We start from the raw sequence: 19,677 nt of genomic DNA, 5'->3' as shown, positions 1-19,677 counted from the left end.
TTCTTGAATTCTTGAATTGAATATATAAAAAAAAATATTCTGGGTATAAATTATAATTAAATTTATTTCCAAAAGAAAAAAGATATGCTTAAGGTGTGAATTATAATTTTATTTTCAAAAGAAAAAAATATCAATTAAATTGATTTATTATGGAAGAAAAATATTTTCTTAATAAGACCCAATTCATACCTTAAGCATTGTAGTAGCTGAATTAATTCATAATAACACATAGTACAAAGTTATCGTATAAAATAAAATGAATAAAGTATTAAGTCATGCACACCTTTTATTTTAGTAACATTCAAACTTAGTATATGAAAGTAACAGGAAACATCACAATTGTCAAAAATAATGTAAATAAATAATCCCTTAATTAATGATTTAAAAGGTCAAGTTGATTTCATCTTGCAAAAATTCCAAAAGTAATAGGTAGTATCACAATTACAAAAATTTGGCTAATAGAAATCACAAAAGAAATTAAACAATATGATATTTCAATTGATATTTGAAAATTTGTCAAATCAACTAATTTTATTTTCAAAACAAATCATTTAATTTCAAATGAATCAATCATAATACTTCCTTAACCGATAATGTAATAAATTGAAAACAATAAAAGAAAGAAATAAAAGGCATTCAATTGTTTTCAATGAGATTGATTGACCAAATTAACATATGACATTTTTTTTTTGACGGTACATATGAATGACATATGAATGTATTAATATTGTACTAAATTATTGAATTCTTCTAGAATTCGCAAGGAATAATCTTGAGTTCTTCATGAACCACTCTTTTGAATTCTTCAGAAATTCATAGAGAATAATATGAGTTCTTCAGGAACTATGTAATAAATCACTATCAATTTACAATCCTTCAAGGATGTAGGAATATTAAATTCATCTAGAATTCATTGAAGAGAAAAAGAAGTTGTTTTATTAGTTCTTCAGGAACTATATAACACATAAAAGTATTTTGATGTGCAATCCATTAGGGATGCATGGTGATAAATGGTGATATTTCGTAAGTTCTTCAGGAACAAAATTATTTTTTTTCTAAGTTCTTCGGGAACTAAGATTATGAATTCTTCGAGAATTCATGTATTAAATGTCAAAGTTCTTCAGGAACTAACAATAGGTTCTTTAGGAACCAAGATTATGAATTCTTCGGGAATTCATGTACTCCCTCCGTCCCAAAATATAAGGGAAAATTGGTCAACCAAAGTTGATGTATCTAGTCCAAATTTTTAACCAAATACATCAACTTTCTTTGACCAATTTTCCCTTATATTTTGGGACAGAGTAGTATTAACTTTCTAGGTTCTTCAGGAACCAAGATTATGAATTCTTAAATATGTTTATGTTCTTTTGGATGATCGAAGTGTCGATGTTTCACCATACAGATGTCGGTCACGAAGCATAATGATGCTTCACCAGACTATTGTCGGTCACGAAACTCAAACAATATCAAACATCCAAGATACATATTATAAATAAATAAATAATTGATCAACATTTTATGTAATATTAATGATCAAAGTGTTATGCTTCACCATACAAATGTCGGATATCACGAAGCGTAAACAACATTGAATCAATTAAATACATAAAGAAATGATGCTTATTTATTTAATTTTAATTATTATTATTTGATCTTTATAAGTATACAAGGTTCAAACGATTCATAATCATATAATAATCAAAAATAAAAACTACTTGTGATTTCATAAAAATAGAATAAGAATTACGTACCTCAGTTGGTAAGCTCGTGCTGATAACGTGTTATGAAATATAAACAAGAGTAATAATATATAAGTATAGAGGAGAGAAGAAGAGAAGAGAGAAAGAATAGAGATTGTATTATTCTCATCAAGGTGTATCTTTACATGACAATACAAGTCCTATTTATAGGACAATATAATGGGCCAATGCTTAATGGACATCCACCAAATTATTCATAACACTATTAGTGTTAATCTTGAAGTATTAGTCTTTTTTTAAGTGAAATGGATCTCAATAATCACTTCAACAACACCCAAAATTCTTCTAATCATCCCAACAATTATCAAAATCCAAATCAATTTTTCAACCAACATCCTCAAAACATACCTAATTTTGGTTTAACACCAAATTTCAATCAATCATCCTTTGTTCCAAACTTTCATCCATATTATGGATCTATGCTGAGAAATCCATCTCAAACACCCCCGTTTAATAGTTACATGCCGATGGTTAATGAAATATTTTTGAGTGGTGGTACACCTAACTTTCCCGAAATTTCAACACAAATAACTATTGCTAATGAAGTCACTCCAAATTCAGATGATTCAACTCCTAAGAGCAAGAAAAACCATCAAAGTGGGTGGAACACTGATCAAAATTTTGGTGCTAATTAGTGGGTGGATTAAATTTGGAACAAACAGTGTTGTCGGGAGAAACCAGAAAGGTGATACATATTGGGGTAAAATTGATGACTATTGTAATGAGCATTGCTCATTCGATTCTCCGCGTGATGGAGCTGCATGCCGAAATCGTTTTAATTATATGAACAAAATACTGGGTAAATGGATTGGCGCTTATGAGGCTGCTAGGCGTTTGCAAGCAAGCGGTTGGTCGGAGAATGACGTTTTGGCAAAAGCGCAAGAAATATACGCATGTGGGAAGAATGTTCAATTCACTTTAATGGCAGAATGGCAAGCTCTCAGTGATCAGCCACGTTATAATAGTCAATTAGGAGGAAATACTGACTCAGGAAGTAGTGGATCTAGGAGATCTCACAAGAGTGATGCATGTGGCTCAAACTCTGTAGGATCTAGTGCTCGTCTTATGGGTAGGGAGACAGCTAAAAAAAAGGGTAAAAAAAAAGCAAGGAAACCTCGGAGGTGATGGAAAAAGAATGGACTGAATTCAAACAATTAAGGGAGAAAGAGCTTGAACAAATGGAGAAAATGACATTGATGCAACAAGAGGCTAACCAAGTGGAGAAAATGAAATTGTGTCTATAGTTAAGTTCCGACGACCATCCCAATGACTGGAAGAAAAAAATGTTGGAAAAGTTGGCCCAAGAACTGTTTGATGATTAATTTCAAGCAAGTATTTGTCTGTAGTGTTTCCTTTAATTTTATTGCATTTGAATATGTCAGTTTTATTGTGTTTGAATATGTCAGTGTAGTGTTTGCTTTAATTTTATTGCATTGATTTATGTCAGTGTAGTGTTTGTGACATTTAAATTATTGTATGTTATCATTATTGTATGCTATCATTTTGGCAGTATAGTACCAATCCCACATTATTGTCTGCTATCTTTATCCGATAATTAACTTTATACAATATTTATTTCAAATCCGTCAGTGGTCTACCACCCCAATCGAATCTAATCTTTATCCGATAATTAACTCTATACAATATTTATTTCAAATCCGTCAGTGGTCTATCATTTATATATAGGGACTCATGCAACCATTTATGTATCAATCTACCTCCAATATCCCAAATCTCATCCAACTACTTCCAATATCCCAAATCTCATCCAATCTACTTCCAATATCACAAAAAATGGATCCATCAAAATTTCATTTTGATATCGCAGCCTACAAACAAAGACGTGAAATTGATGAGACTTATATACTCAATCGATTTAAAGAGCGTCGACAAAAAATATTGGAAGATAATGCACCTCGTACTAGAAAATATCTCAATAGAGATCATGCAGCGGCAAACCAAAAACTAATTGACGACTACTTTGCCGATGAACCTACATATGACGATGCAATGTTTCGTCGTCGCTACCGGATGCAAAAACATGTTTTCCTTCGAATTGTTGGGGACCTTTCAAGTAGTGATAACTACTTCACCCAGCGAGTTGATACAGCCAATAAAGAAGGTATATCACCTTTAGTAAATTGTACCACAACAATGCGTATGTTAGCATATGGTATGACAGCAGATGCGGTCGATGAGTACATCAAAATAGGAGGTACTACAGCATTGAAGTGCTTACGTAGATTCTGTAAAGGAATCATACGATTGTATGAGCAAGTGTATCTGAGAGCACCAACCCAAGATGACCTGCAAAAAATACTACATGTTAATGAAATGCGGGGGTTCCCAGGGATGATTGGGAGTATTGACTGCATGCACCGGGAGTGGGAAAATTGTCCTAAAACATGGGAAGGTCAATTTACTAGGGGGAATAAGGGAACCACCACAGTTATTCTTGAAGCAGTTGCATCTCATGATCTATGGATCTGACATGCATTTTTTGGATGTCCGGGAACGTTGAACGATATTAACGTTCTATACCGGTCACCGGTGTTTGATGACGTGAAACAGGGAAATGCTCCTACCACTACTAGAAAACTCGGCTTTAGCGACCGATTTAGAGACCGATTTTGATGAAAATCGGTCTCTAAATCCATTAGCGACCGAAATAGCGACCAAAAAAAATCAGCATCAAAGACCCTGGTCGCTGATCAGTTGTGACCACCCCAGCGACCGATTTTGTAGTGACTGAATTAGAGACCGAAATTAGCGACCGAAACAGTGACCGAAATCAGAGACTGGCTTAGAGACTGAATTTGTGTCGCTGGTTGCGACGCATTGTACGACGCTATAGCGACTGATTTAGTGACCGATTGCTTAATAATTTATTGGTTCGTTGTGACAGATGTAGCGACCGATTTTAGAGACTAAAATAGCAACCGATTTCAGAGACTGTTTTAGTGACTGATTTTGCGACACTATATCGACTAATTGAGAGACTGATTTTAGCGACTGATGTAGTGACCGATTTGAATTAATTTTTCTGTTCATTGCGACCAATGTTGCGACCGATTTTAAGACGCTGTGTGGCAAATTCAGTCTCTATTTCGGTCTCTAATAAGTTTTTTTTTTAAAAAAAAAATTTTGACGAAATATTTAATTGTTATATATTAGAACAATGTTTGTTCATGCAAGCTATATATCAACCAAGAGACTTCAAGTTCACATAATCTTTCATGGCATAAGCAATTACATTGGGTAATCAATAGAATATTAGGAGCTTAAAAGTGGAGCTTTTTATTTGCATAACAGTAATACTGCAATAATTTGAAAAACAATTCCTACACAATGATCACCAATTTTATTGTACAAACACAATGAATACAAAAGCAGCAACATACACAAATTATCATCACTTCTCTAAATTGAATATTGTACAATTTGAACCTCTCCCAACACAGAAGAAAAAGTCTAACGAAAATAAATTACAACCAGGCCAGGGGACCTTCTCTGCCTACCCTCCCTCCCTTCATGTGGATTCTCTCTGACTAGCAAAAATTACAAATCAAGTAGTTAGGTCTCTGAGTGTAGCTAATTGCTTTATCACCATCTACTACTTGTCCACTTCCTTTGAGAATCCTGCATTGACAAATGAATAGTTCATGTATCAGTTACAATCCTTTTCATAAGCCTAATAGTTGTTGGTCATTGTCAAAAATGTTATATTTATTTCACATCAATCTTCTCTGCCACATATTATTATGGTGATTAGTTATTATAGTTCAAATTGATCGTGTGCCTATGGATTGACTTATTGGAAGTTATCTATGGACATAAGCACTTGTGAGAACTTACGAAAACAATTCTGATGTCTATAAGTTGTTTTTAGCTTATTTCCATAAAACTCTGCAGGATAGCTTATGAAAATGGTTAACAACTTATATGATAAAAATTTGACTTTATTTTATCGTTTATTATAAAAATAGCTTATATCATCAGCTCATACCATTTGGTTGTTAACAATCTATCAACTCCTACTGGACCCCCGAGCATGAATCCTGCTTGTACTTATTCCAACCTATTAAAGCTCATAATAGTGTTACAAATAAATTAACAACTTTAGCACAAGCTACTAATATATAATAAAACAGCAAATATTTTTTAATATCATACCTCCACACCTAGTCCAAATCGTGCACCATCGCTGAATCTTGTACTGGCATTGTGAAACACAACAACACTATCAACATAACAAACATTATTCGTATATAAATGCCACTTTACAAGAAAGCGAGATTGTTTCTCTCTTGTTCATTTCTCTTTAGTCCAACATGTTTCTCTCTTGTTCATTTCTCCATTTAAAAGAAAGAGAGATTGTATGAAAATTTGAGGCTTAGAGAAGAAACGTAGAAAACTGTGTCCAAACTACACACAAAAATTTCATACACAAATCAGCCAAAAGCAGAAAGTTAATAATTACTATCATTGGTAATGCAGAAAGATGACAAAATATAAAACAAGTACCTCATAGAGTCCTCCCTTCACAGGAACACCAACTCTCTCTTGATGTCTATCTAACTTGGTACCAGAAGTTTGTCACTACACTCTGCATATTCTCTCCACCAACTAGAAAGCAATTCTTCCTCTCTCTGTGAATAAACACAAACAAAGAATCTCACTATCTAAAGGTCACCAAAGCCATGATTCAAATCAAGATAAGTACAAGAATTTAACCCAGTATAAATCTTATAAAACTACCTGCAAGAAAGATGCTTCAATTTCTAGAGAATCTCTCAAACTGCCTCTTGGAATCACCGGATCAATCACATCATCCAGCTGAAAAACAAAACAGAATACAAATTACAGCTTAGGTAAATCTGCGAATCTTCAAAGTAGGCAAACTTATAAACCAAAAATTAATTTGGTGGTCCCTTACTGGTTGACTCTTGGCGGGTGAAGCACTGCCGCATTTTATGGAAGGCCGCTGGTTCAGATCATTGCTCTGGAGGCAGTTCCCTTGAAAGCTCGACCTGTTTGACAGAATATGTACATATGTTTTCTAATTACAGTCGAGGAAAAGAATGCCAACATCACATGTGAATCGGAAAAATCACCTTGGAAGAAACTCCAAGCATTTTGGTATACTACCAACTAAAAAATTCTATGAAAAGTCAGCTATTTTTAACTGAGGCGGTTGACAGAAGCCAGTTGCATTTTCAGTTGATGCATACCTGGAGAAATTATAAAAACTATGAGAGATAGATTAACAGGACCCAAACTTTGATTAGAGTAATAACTTAACATTTTATACTCAATATTGAGCTTAAAATCTTATTGTATATTAAAAGACTACTGAATATGCTGGAAATCATAATGCCAGTAAAAGGTAATCTACCAGTCAACCCGTTGGACTGAAGTTTAACATCTTCGACGATGTAGTTGGATGTTCATTTATATATTCTGTAATATAATTAAGGCATACAGGTCATGTACAAAAATAAAACAAATTCAACTACTTGTACAAAAAAAAATAAATTCAACTACAATATAAGAAGCATATTCCAAACAAGTTGAGTGAAACTATCAGCAAAAATAGCTTGAATTCATTGGCATTACACTACAAGATCACATGCAAAACGAATGAGAAGCAATTCATTGGCAACACAAGTTCCAGAATTAACAGCAGGTTATTATAACACAAGGTTAAAAGATTTCTATTAACAGCAGGTTACTATAATACAAGGTTAAAGAATTTCTATATGAGAGCAATATCTACATGAAAATTAAAGGATTTTCAATATTAGTATCTTGGTATCAACAAATCAAAATATCAAATTAACCATAAACCAACAGAGAAAGAAAAAAAATGAACAAGTTTTAAGATTCTGATGTAATTCAGATAAAATTAATTTTAAGCACATGATAAAATTCTGATAAAATTAATTTACAATATAACAAATTAATTTCATTCACATATACATACTTGTGGAGCGTTTTGATCTTTTTCCACCTACGGTTAGCGTTTTGATCTTGAAATCAACACCTACAAATCATGATATAGATAACACTATTATTAATTAAAACTATCATGGTCAATATGGTGGAAATGCAATAGCAAGTAATATTCGGAGACTATAACCCAGGTATAGCTTGGTATTAAAATTTAAAATACCTACATTTATCTTTACATACTTCATTACCTAGTAGGTCAGTACTGTTTAAAAACATATAAACTGAATTGTGAGTGACAGTTCACAAATTAAAGCCAACTGAAACGATTTGGTTTGGTTAAGTTTGTGAACTATCCGTGCAATTCAATTCTTTTTTTGTGTGGTTCAATTCAATCAGTTCACAAAGAAGCAGTTCAATTTGAAAAAAATACAATTAGGTTTTCTATAAAGGTAGTTTTGGTTTGGAACCACAAAAACCAAACCTTTATATTAGTTCAGTTTGGGATAACCGTATCAATTCAGTTTTACCTAACTGTTATAACTGTTCAGAAACAATAGCAATGAGAAATAGCATTACCTTTAATAGGCTGGCGCATAATCCTGACGAGAGAGGAGGCTGACACAGAAATAATGCTTTGGAACCGAGAGAGATAAAGAGAATCGTTGTGCAGTGGAGAAGAATATAAGGTCACACGAGAGAGGTGAAGCGGTGGAAAAGAAGAGGCTGAAACACTTGACTTAGGGTTTAATGAGAAAATCTAATCACGATAAAAAGAAACTGTAAACAACATCGCATTATCGAAAGCGAAAACAAGTTCAACGTCCCAGGACGATTAATCAACTAATCGATCAACGAAATACGACAACAATTATCAGCAACTTAGGAATTCATTCAATTGACGCGCGACGAATTTGGGAAGTGAAGAAATACGTTCAGTGAAGTGAAGAAAGGGAATTTGGGAATAGAAAACAGTGTTTAGTATTATATACGATTAATTTAAGCAATTAGGTTTGGTCCAGTGGTGAGGGGTTTGGGTAGTATATGATATAGGTTCTAGGTTTGATCCCCAACTCATTGTAAACCAATATATATATATATATATATATATATATATATATATATATATATATATATATATATATATATATGATTAATCTTTATCTTTTTTTAAAAGATAATTTAATTTGGCTTAAATATCTCAACTAAGTTTTGTTAGTTTTATTTCATGTTACCTAATGTTATCTTCTTTTTTCCATTTTGCATCCGTTAACAAATTATAAATAATTCAATTAAAGTAATTCATTCCTTTATTGAAAATTTTGTTACTTTTTATTTTGAATTAATACTTGTGTCTAGAACTTCATTAATTTTACATAAATTACATATTTTGTTTAGCCTTTGATTGATATCGAAGAAGATCACGGAAGTACTAGGCAACAAGAACATGTCATAAAACGCATTATGAAAATCCTTGACATTGCTTTACATATTTTTCAGTTTTTTGAATTAGGTGTAGTTATTGACTTATATTGTGTAAAGTAGCTTCCATGTTTTGGCTTATATTGCAACGTGGGGTAAATGAGTTTTGTGCAAATTCCGAATCAACTTCCTCATCCATCTCTACCACTTTGAATCGAATGTTCGTATGGGATTGGTCTTTGCATGATCAACAAGATTAATTGATAGATTAGATATGAAAGGAAAGGAATATTAATAAAAGGAAAGGAATATTCTTATGTTCTTATGGTCTTATATTTGATTAATTTTATTTTTTATGATTTGTAAAGAAAATAACACATTTGCGTCGGATCTGCTGCCGCACCTAATAATCAGTCTCCAAATCGGTCTCTATAGTCTCTTAGCGACCGAATTAGCGACCGATTTAATTTTTGACTTTGAGCTCAAAATTTTGGTCTCTAATTTGGTCTCTAATAGTGACCGAAATAATAGTCGCTAATTATCGGTACCTAATTCGGTCTATATAATTACGTAGCGACCGATTTAGCGACCGATTTATTTTTGGCTTTGAATTTCGAAATTTCGGTCTCTGATTCGGTCTCTATAGAGACCAACTTATTTCGGTCGCTAAATCGGTCTCTAAAAGCAAGTTTTCTAGTAGTGTACTGTTAATTTCTTTGTGAATCAGCGTCCCTATAATATGACATACTATCTAGTTGATGGTATCTACCCTTCTTATCCAACTTTCGTCAAATCGATTAGACTTCCTCAAAGTGAACCCGATAAGTTATTTGCAAAATATCAGGAGGGATATCGGAAGGACATCGAACGTGCATTTGGAGTTCTTCAAGCTCGATTTAAAATCATCCGTGAACCAGCTCGCTTGTGGGACATAGCCGATTTGGGTGTCATAATGAGATCATGCATCATATTACATAATATGATTGTTGGGGATGAACGAGACTCGTATGCTCAACGTTGGACCGATTTTGAGCAATCTGAGGAAAGTTGATCTAGTGCACCGCAACCATACTCGACCGAGGTGTTACCCGCTTTTGTAAATCATGTGCGTGCTAGATCTGAGTTCCGTGATCCAAAAGGTCATCAAGAATTGCAAGCAGATTTAGTGAAGCACATATGGACAAAGTTTGGAATGAGACGTGATTGAAGATGATTTGTATCGTACTAATTATTACGTTGCTCGTGTGTGTATCGCATTTTAAATTATTTGTATCGTACTAATTATGTTGCTTGTGTGTTGTATTGCATTTCACATTATTTGTATCGTACTAATTACATTACTTGTATGTTGTATTTTAAATTAAGTTAAGATTATTTGTATCGTATAATTTCATTAAATAAATTTTGTTTTTATTACAAAAAACTAAAAAATAAATCGTTAAGTGTTAATTATTTTAATTTAATTTTAATCGATAATTATAATTTTATGTAATCATAAAAACAAAAATATAAATTTAAATAAGAATATGAAATAAAAAGTTGTGGGGTAGATAAAGTGGTGGGGTAGAGTGTTGAATGGAAAAACTATTGAAGAGGGTAAAAGTTGAATGAGTGTTGAATGAGTAAGTGGAAGAAAAAGAAAATGATGTGGAGTGTTGGGAAGTGAAAAAGAGGTGTTGAATTTAAGTGACCATTGTACATGGTCTAATAAAATCTCACTGTAGCATATAGATGAGGTATCATTTAACATAATATCTTTTAATACATTAATAAGATTTTCTTTTAACTGATCACTGATATCTAATTTATGAATCTCGTTAATTTTTTGTTTAACACGGCAAGTTTTTGCATAATGACCAAAATGTCCACACTTAAAACATTTAATATCAGATTTATCATTTTTAAATGTTTTCTTCTTTCCTTTAGATTTTTTATAAGATTTATCTTCAGAGGGTTCTTTATATAAGGCTTATAATTATTAGAGGTTTTTGTGTAATTTTTTCTACTCTTTTTACTAGGGGCTCTAATGGGCTCTGATACCAAAAAAGTAATGGATCGAATGATAATAGATTGAGTGTATAATTAAAATATGAAAATATGCAGAATTAGAATAAGACGAAAATGCTACAGTGCGTCGCAGCTGTGCTATAAAATAATATACGATTTGAAAAGTTAATATAAGAAAGAAGAAATTATAACAAAACATTTTTTATTCAAATATAAGATGCTTACAAGATATTGGATCTCTAGAATTCCTCAGATTGTTCCTCTTCGAGAATTTTTCAATGATCCATAATGAAAACTTAAACTTCCTTTTATAGAGAGGAAGGAAGAGCCTATACTGACAGCTGTCAGCTAAAACTAAATAATTACATGACAATTATTTTTAATACAAACAAATAACCTTTACAAAAAAGTCAAAAGTAATAATAATGATGACTGCCACGAATCTATCTTTTTGAAAAGAAAAGATTCCCAAATAATCTTGTCGGCCACAAAAATAATAATGCTGCTTGAACCAATAATTCTTTAATCCTGTAGATCTATAATTCCATAACAATCGTCTCTATTATCCCTGGTTAGGCTTTGAGACGAATCTCCCGAGTCTTCATCGTTGTTGATGTCTGACTCCGAAATTGCTACTTGTAATTTCTTTAAAAATTCTTTTTTGTTGGTTGAAGAAGATAAATCGGCCAAAAATTTTGATTTCTCAGCTAAGAATTCTTCTTCTTTTTCTGTGGCCTCTTTGGGAACGAGGCACTTAGGATTTTTATTGAACCAATCTTGTAATACTTGAGATTTAATTAAATCGGGGTTAAACTTGTTCCACCATTTAATTCTTATGCTCCGAACGATCCAGAAGATGTTGGAATTTGGAACTGATAATTCTTTTTTGAAAGTCCATGAAGTAATCCACAAAATTCCAAAAGTAGCATGAAAAGCTAATACCTTTAAATGATCTGGTACATTAATTCTTGAGCTAAATGATTCAAAAGCTATAGCTGCATAATCTGGATAAATATTGTTTTCTGGGCCCCATTCATGGAACCATTTAATAAACCAAAATGGGAATTTAAGGGGGAAGTCTTTCTTAAACCAGATGAACCAAGAATGATCAAATGGTTGATAATATAACATATTGGACCAGGCTTCCATGTAATCATAATATGAGTAATTCTGGGGAGTAAAGCGTCTAGTGAAGCTCCTGGTATGAGAAGGATGAGCCTTCCAATCAGAAGGTGATAATATTTTTAAAATTTTAAATTTTGAAAAAATAATTTTATTTTTATCATTCTTATCAAAAGTATGAGTTATATCAATGGACTCAGTATCCACTAAAATAAACTCATAAAATAATCTGGACTTTTCTGGGTGAGAGGGTAAGTAATGAAAACCTTGAGGGAAAAATTTGGAAGTAATTTGTAGTAATGATCCATTGGAATTAAATTCTGGCTCTAATAGAAAAAGAATTTTCTTATAATCTTTTTCCATGAAAGGACAAGATAATGAATCTGGAGGGGTGTAGAAAGGTAATTTATCTGGGGTCCTTGAAGGGGTAGTTAATGAGGAAGGAGTATTTAAAGCAAAGGTTAATGGCGAAACTAATTTTGAATTTAATGATGGCCTAATACCTCTAGGTGATGAAGAGGGATAAAAAGCTGGTAAGGCCAAAGGGGTTAATGGGGTGAATTTATTTTGGGTTGATAATGAAGCAGATGAATTCTGTAATGCTTGTTTTGCTGTAATAACCTTTTTGGACTCCTCAAGAGGAGGGCCATAACTGTCTTTTTTACTCATTTTCCCTGTAAAAATTCTCTGTTAAGATAATCTGGTAATGAATTCTTTTCTCCTTTAATATGTTCTATATCAAAATCAAAACATGATAATAAAGCTTGCCATCTGGCAAAAATATGTTTGGAAACTAGATTTTTAACATCCTTTTGTAAAACTTCTTTTGCAGCCTTACAATCAGATCTTAATAAAAATTTCTTTGAAAATAAATCATCTTGAAATTTAGTAATACATAAAACAATAGCTAAAACTTCTTTTTTAATAGTACTGTAATTTAGTTGTGCCGGATTCCAGGTTCCAGAATAATACCTAACCACTTGTTCTAAGGATGACTCAGGTAATTTTTGTTTTAATATTCCTCCAAATCCTAAATCAGAGGAATCAGTTTCTACTATAAGAAAGGCTTGGGGATCTGGGATTCCTAAGCAGGGTAATCTTTTAACTAGTTGCTTAATTTGTCTAATACTTTGACTCATGGTATCATCCCATGGGGGAGGATTCTTCTTAAGTCTTTTGAACAAAGGTAAACAAATGATGCTAATGTTGGGAATAAAGTCAGCCACATAATTTACACATCCTAAAAATCTTTGTAATTAGGTTTTATCTTTTAATTCATCTGGGAATTTATCTCCAAATTCTATGGCTCTACTAATGGGAGTAATGGTTCCTTGATATATGTTAAAGCCTAAAAATCTCACATTAACTTAGAATAATTTCATTTTTCTAGCTGATAAAACTAATCAATTGTTTTTAATGATTTCAAAGAATTTCTCTAAGTGGTCAAAATGCTCATTTAGAGATTTGGAAAATACTAATATGTCATCTAAATAGACAATAGAAAATTCTTGATAATCATTTAATATATCATTCATAATATGTTGGAATTCACTGGGAGCATTTTTTAATCCTAAGGGCATTACATTCCATTCATAATGACCGAAGGGGACTACAAAGGCAGTCTTATATTTATCTTTTTCTTCTAATTGAATTTGATAATATCCTGACTTTAAATCAAATTTAGAAAATATAATTGAATTAGATAATCGTCCTATTAAATCCTTTTTATTAGGAATAGGATATCTAATCCATTGAAGCACTTTATTTAAGGGTTTATAATTAATAACTAATCTGGGAGCACCTCTCTCTAATTCTCCTGGATTATTAACATAAAATCCTGTACAACTCCACGACGATTTACTTGGCCTAATTAATTTTTTATCTAAATAATCTTTAATTTCTTTTTTACAATACTCTAGATATTGTTGATTCATTTGAATTGGTCTTGCCTTTGTGGGAATAGACCTTTCATTAAAATTAGGTTCATAAGGTAATGATACAATATGCTTCTTCCTATCCCAAAAGGCATTGGGATGTTCGGAACATATTTCCTTTTCAAAGCGTTGCTGTAATAGAATAATTTTGTCTTTTATATTTTTGGATTCTAATTGGCTTTCTATCCTTTTATATTGAATTTCTTTATTTAGCATATTAATATGTTTTTTCTTTTGAGAAATTAAATTAATTGTAGATGTAGAAAGGTTTTGCGCAGTATTTAAATCTTTAATTCTGGGTGTTTCGAAAAATTTAAATATAACTTCCCTTCCCAGGGCATTTGAAGTGATAGCCTCATGAGAAACTGTAAAAGGGTATAATAATGAAAGAAAATGTGTACCTAAGATAATATGTTGATGTATATTTTTTACTAATAAAAAATGAGTTTTATAACAAACATGATCTTTACAGATCTTAGCATCTGTTAATTTATACTGAACTTGTAATTTATGACCTCCTGCACCACTTAATCCTTGCAAAGTTTTCTCATAAAATTTTGTAGGTATTAATCCTTCTTGGATACAGTTCATGTCTGCACCAGAATCTATTAACGCTACTAGATCAAATCGCTGATCTTTAACAAGCAAAGTAATTGGACAAAGCCATTTATGGGTAATCATTCTATTTAGAGTGGCAATATAGGGGGGATCATCTATATCTTGCCTAATATTCGAAGTTCCAACTTCATTATTTATAATTTGTTTTCCTTTTAATTCTAAGTATTTAACTTCTAGCTCTAAATCTTTTACCTTTAATAAATCTATTTCTTGTTTCATGAGCGAGATTTCATTTTGTAAATCTTTAATAGTTATTGGGGGAGTAATAATAGGTTTAAATCTATTCATGATTTCTTTAAACTCTATTTTTTGAACTGTATTTTTGTTCTTTTCTTCACGATCTATCATGTTTTTAATCTGTAACATGAATTCTTCCTTTTGTGAAGATTCAGGCATATCCTTTAATATACCTATTAAGGTAGTAGCTTGATCACTAGTAATTACATTTATACTTTTAATACATTTATCGCAAGTACATAATTCAGCTCCTAAACAACAGTCTTCTTCAGAACTAATTTCTGATTCGGAACTAGTTAATATTTGATTAAGGTCATCTTCTTCATAAGAAGATTCTTCAGAGCTAATAGATGAGGTATCATTTAAAATAATATCTTTTAATACATTAATAAGATTTTCTTTTAACTGATCACTGATATCTAATTTATGAATCTCGTTAATTTTTTGTTTAACACGGCAAGTTTTTGCATAATGACCAAAACGTCCACACTTAAAACATTTAATATCAGATTTATCATTTTTAAATGTTTTCTTCTTTCCTTTAGATTTTTTATAAGATTTATCTTCAGAGGGTTCTTTATTTTTCTTGTAATGATTTCTTCGTTTTTTATAAGGCTTATAATTATTAGAGGTTTTTGTGTAATTTTTTCTACTCTTTTTACTAGGGGCTCTAATGGGCTCTATTCCAAATTGTTCACAGAAGGAACCTAATTCTCTTTTACTTTGAGTTACCTCAGATTTAATTTTATTTTGTATTTTAAAATCTGTACAAATTCCTATTCCAGTTTCTATAATTTGGCTGGATATTTGTCCAAAAGTTAATATAGAGTAAGGAATTACTCCATTACTCTTAGCTTTAATAGCCATCCTGACCTTTTCTGCTAATAACCTAGGTAATCCTGCTATAAATCGTTCTTTCCAATAATCAGCACCACCATCAGGTCTATTGCATAATTTTGATAAAAACATATCTTTATACCAACGATAATCACTCATTGTAGGACAATAAAGGTTTGCTAATTGATCTGCAGCTCTATCCTGTATTTGAGCTGGATCTCCTACAAAGTGTTTGGTAATTGTATATAATAAAGTATTTACAGCATCTTCATCTCCTATGATGCCTGTTGATGGATCTAATTTTTTAGCTTCTAAGATAGCAAGTTTTTCTTCAGGACTAATTATATTATCCCACCATCCTTTTAATTGTCCAGTAAAACCAGTAATTATTAATATAGCAGCTTTTTTATCTGAATTTTCTCCTATTGATTTAAAAGCTGTAGCTGCCATGGTCATCTCCTGAATGGTATTTAATATATTTTGTTCACTATGTCCATCTATATTCCATTCTATAATTGAATTACCGCTGTAAGAGCTGGCCACCATGTCTCTAGCTTCTTCAAATTAAAGATCTGGAAAACTAGGTCTAGGATAATAGTTTCTAGTTCTTCCTTGATAACCCATGTGTTTTCTAATTCTATTAATCTCAAAGTTATCCTCACTCTTTTCTAATATATTTACTTGAGCTTTTGCTTTCCCATTAATGGATAAATCAGATAATTTCTTCATAAGGTTATCCACTATTTCATCTTTGCTAGGTCCTAATTTAACTTCGCTTAAATCCTTCTCAGGGACATTAATCAATTTGTATATAGGTCTTTGCGGATCTAAAGGAAAATCCTTGTAAGACTCTATTTTATTATTTGTATGAGGAGTATGAGACATCTGATTCTCTACTCTATCTAACTGATCTGCTATGGTGCTTAATATGGTATTTGAAAAATTTAGCTGAGACTGAACTTTTCCTATATCAGCATTTTCTGGGGATTTAAAAGAATAAGCTTCTAAGGGTACATTATGACTTTCTATCTTAATGGCTTCTAATGGAGGATGAACAGATTCAACAGTTTTATTGGTTAATGTTGTCCATTTTTTAGCAGTTTTTGTAGTAACATTCAAATAATTTGTTTGTACGAAAGGATTAATTATTTTTTGTTCTATACAATATTCTTCAAACCAAGTGAAAAAATAAACATTAATTCTTTTATTTCTAATATACTCATAAAATCTATTAAGATAATAAGTAGTTTGTATTTTCTCAAATGTATTAAAGTACCAGTCTCTTTTTTCTTTATTATAATCCGCTTCAAAATCTTCTCTAATCCAAGCTTTATCTATTTCAAACTCTTCTTCTAATTCTATGACATTAAGAATTTGTGAGGCAGTAGGAGACATAGGAGGAGAATCATTTCTTCCTTCAGTCTCATAAATAGGTTGGGGAATATTAGGAGTAAAATCAACTCTTGCTAAATTAATATTAATGGTAGAATCTATAGATCTTCTAGAGCTTGTACTAGCTCTACTACTAATAGGTTCTTCAATCCTCATGGATTGACTTCTATTCATTCTTATCCTAATGCTACCATCATTTTCTAATATAAATTGTCTAGGTTGTCTAGACTCTAATTTTGGGGGAGGCATTATATCCTGTAATATCCATTCTTCTGGTAACTTTTGTCTTAAGTCAGAAGCTTTTAATCTTTTTGGTGTAGTAATATTTGATCGTCTTAAATTAGCTTCAACAATAATAGTTTCGTTCTTCGGCGAACTTCTAATTGCTTTAAAATTGTAATTAATATTTGAAACTTTATATTTAATTCTATGACATACATCTATGTTGGCAACTCCTTCATTAAATAAGTCATCCATACATTGAATATTAATTACTAATGACTTAGGTGTGAAACTATCTGTTAAATTCATAGAGTAATTAGGATAACAGTTAAAATAAACTGGTCCATCATTTAAATTTGATTCAAGAATAGCTATTATAGATTCAGGAAATGTTTTAATTCTGCTATCTCTTAATACCAGTAATATTGGAGTATTTAATTCTAATTTATGTAGAGGTTTTACCGCTACTTGAATTAATCCTAAATGAATATAACGAAAGCCTTGTTTTACGTGTTCTTCTATTAATTTTTCATTTAATAAATTAATAGTTTCCCGTTGATGGGTTATAGATTTTGATGATTCTATAGTTTGAGTAATACTATGTGCTCTAAAGTTATCAAACATACTTGATTTATAAATCTCTTTATAACTGATTTCAGGTAATTTCCAATTCTGTAATTTGTTTTCAATTTCAGCTATTTCTAATTCATGGTTTTGATATCTATCTTGGTCACTTCTAACTTCTAATTCTTGGGGTGATAATCCCGAAGTAACTATGGCACGATCTCTCCTAGAAGATCCTAGTTCACTTAAAGTTCACTACAACATTTTAGGCCTACCGCAACGCCTAAATTTTGGGATGTAAAAAAACCGTTCTGATAGAGCGCCAAAGGCAACACTTCTTGTAAACTGTTGCGGTAGTATATATATTTTCGTCAATTATATGCAACTGCGCTAAACCGATCTCGTAGATACCACGGAGAACGGTTTTCTCTCCGTCTTCTGTAGCAACCGTTAAAAACCGTTCTGTATTAGTTTATAATTTTTTTTCAACAATAATAATAATAATAATAATAATATGTAAATAATATCATCATATATAACGTCAAAGACATATAGAAAATAAACACGCGTTGGTTCCCAAATTTCAGAAAACACGAAACGTGATTCAGTCCCAAAGTTCAGAAATCAAGCGTGATTCAACCGTTCCATGATTCAGAAAACGCGATTCATCTATTCTTCTTCTGCTTCTGCTCATAATCGATTCATTCCATTCCGTTCTGTTGCCTCTTCCGACGTAGAACCCTATCTTTTCGGTTCTGTTAATTCTTCTCACAAGCTCAAAAATCGATTTTCTCCCTAAACCCATGAACCCTTATCCATTCAGTTGTTTACCTGAGAAAGATGAAAAAACATAATTCATTCAAAGAAAGCGACGAACCCTAGCCTCACTCTAAAAACGCGATTCATTCTCTACTTTTCAGATTTGATTTATATAATTGTATATGTTTTGATTTATTTATTTATTTATTTATTTATTTATTATATTCCTGATTATGTGAGAAAAAGCGATTTGATGAAATAGATGTTGGACAGTAGAGGAGTAGCTGAGTATCTTCCGGATGAGGAATTTGGAAAACCTTCTAGCCTTCCTACCCTGGTAATAACTTTGAAATTGTATTTTTCATATTCTTTTGTAATTTTAATCAATTTTCAGTTTTTATTACTGAATACTTCTAAATATATGGTGCTTCAATTTATTGTTCATTATCATTATTAAAGGTTAAGTGCAACTAGGCATTGGCATTGTTTCTTATCTCTGTTTATTTACCTTTTTATTTTAAGTCTTTTAAGTATTTTATTTGGTTATCCCAATCTTAGTTTCCCTTATAGAACCAAGTTCACATTAGGCCTTGAGATTATCCCATGATTTTATTTGGTAATCACTTATATTTTATTATTTGTTATGTAACAAGTTCTTAAGATATTGAGCAAGCCTTATTTAGAAGTGCAGGTTATGGAGGAATTATGTTTGTGAGAATATATAATAGAGGAAAAAGAACCTTAAGTGCACTTAGGATTGGTTTTTTCTTCATCGAGATTGCTTCAAATGACATATCCATGTCCATAAGCTTAAGTAGGCAAAAGTCATTGGCTTTAAGAGCTCAATATATAAA

At 31.6% G+C, this 19,677-nt stretch overlaps 1 long non-coding RNA gene and 1 pseudogene across 6 annotated transcripts; one reads left to right on the top strand and one right to left on the bottom strand.

Annotated features, from left to right (window-relative positions):
- The first annotated feature begins 2,179 nt into the window (after window positions 1–2,179).
- On the top strand, window positions 2,180–10,338 carry LOC123895310 (annotated as a pseudogene).
- Window positions 5,120–8,757, bottom strand: LOC123895311. Of its 6 annotated transcripts, XR_006804192.1 has the most exons (11): window positions 8,289–8,757; window positions 7,744–7,803; window positions 7,156–7,220; window positions 6,875–6,991; window positions 6,697–6,790; window positions 6,519–6,596; window positions 6,285–6,409; window positions 5,934–6,185; window positions 5,767–5,838; window positions 5,616–5,666; window positions 5,120–5,399 (listed from the first exon to the last, which is right to left on the bottom strand). It is a non-coding gene; the product is annotated as an uncharacterized LOC123895311 (long non-coding RNA). The 6 variants fall into 6 exon arrangements; XR_006804191.1 differs by lacking the exon at window positions 5,616–5,666 and having other exon boundaries at window positions 7,164–7,220; window positions 8,289–8,755; XR_006804189.1 differs by lacking the exon at window positions 5,616–5,666 and having other exon boundaries at window positions 7,740–7,803; window positions 8,289–8,754.
- Window positions 10,339–19,677: the final 9,339 nt, after the last annotated feature.

This window comes from Trifolium pratense, linkage group LG7 (genome assembly GCF_020283565.1).
Source record: "Trifolium pratense cultivar HEN17-A07 linkage group LG7, ARS_RC_1.1, whole genome shotgun sequence".
NCBI lineage: Eukaryota > Viridiplantae > Streptophyta > Magnoliopsida > Fabales > Fabaceae > Trifolium > Trifolium pratense.
This window is presented reverse-complemented; position numbering and strand designations above follow the sequence as displayed.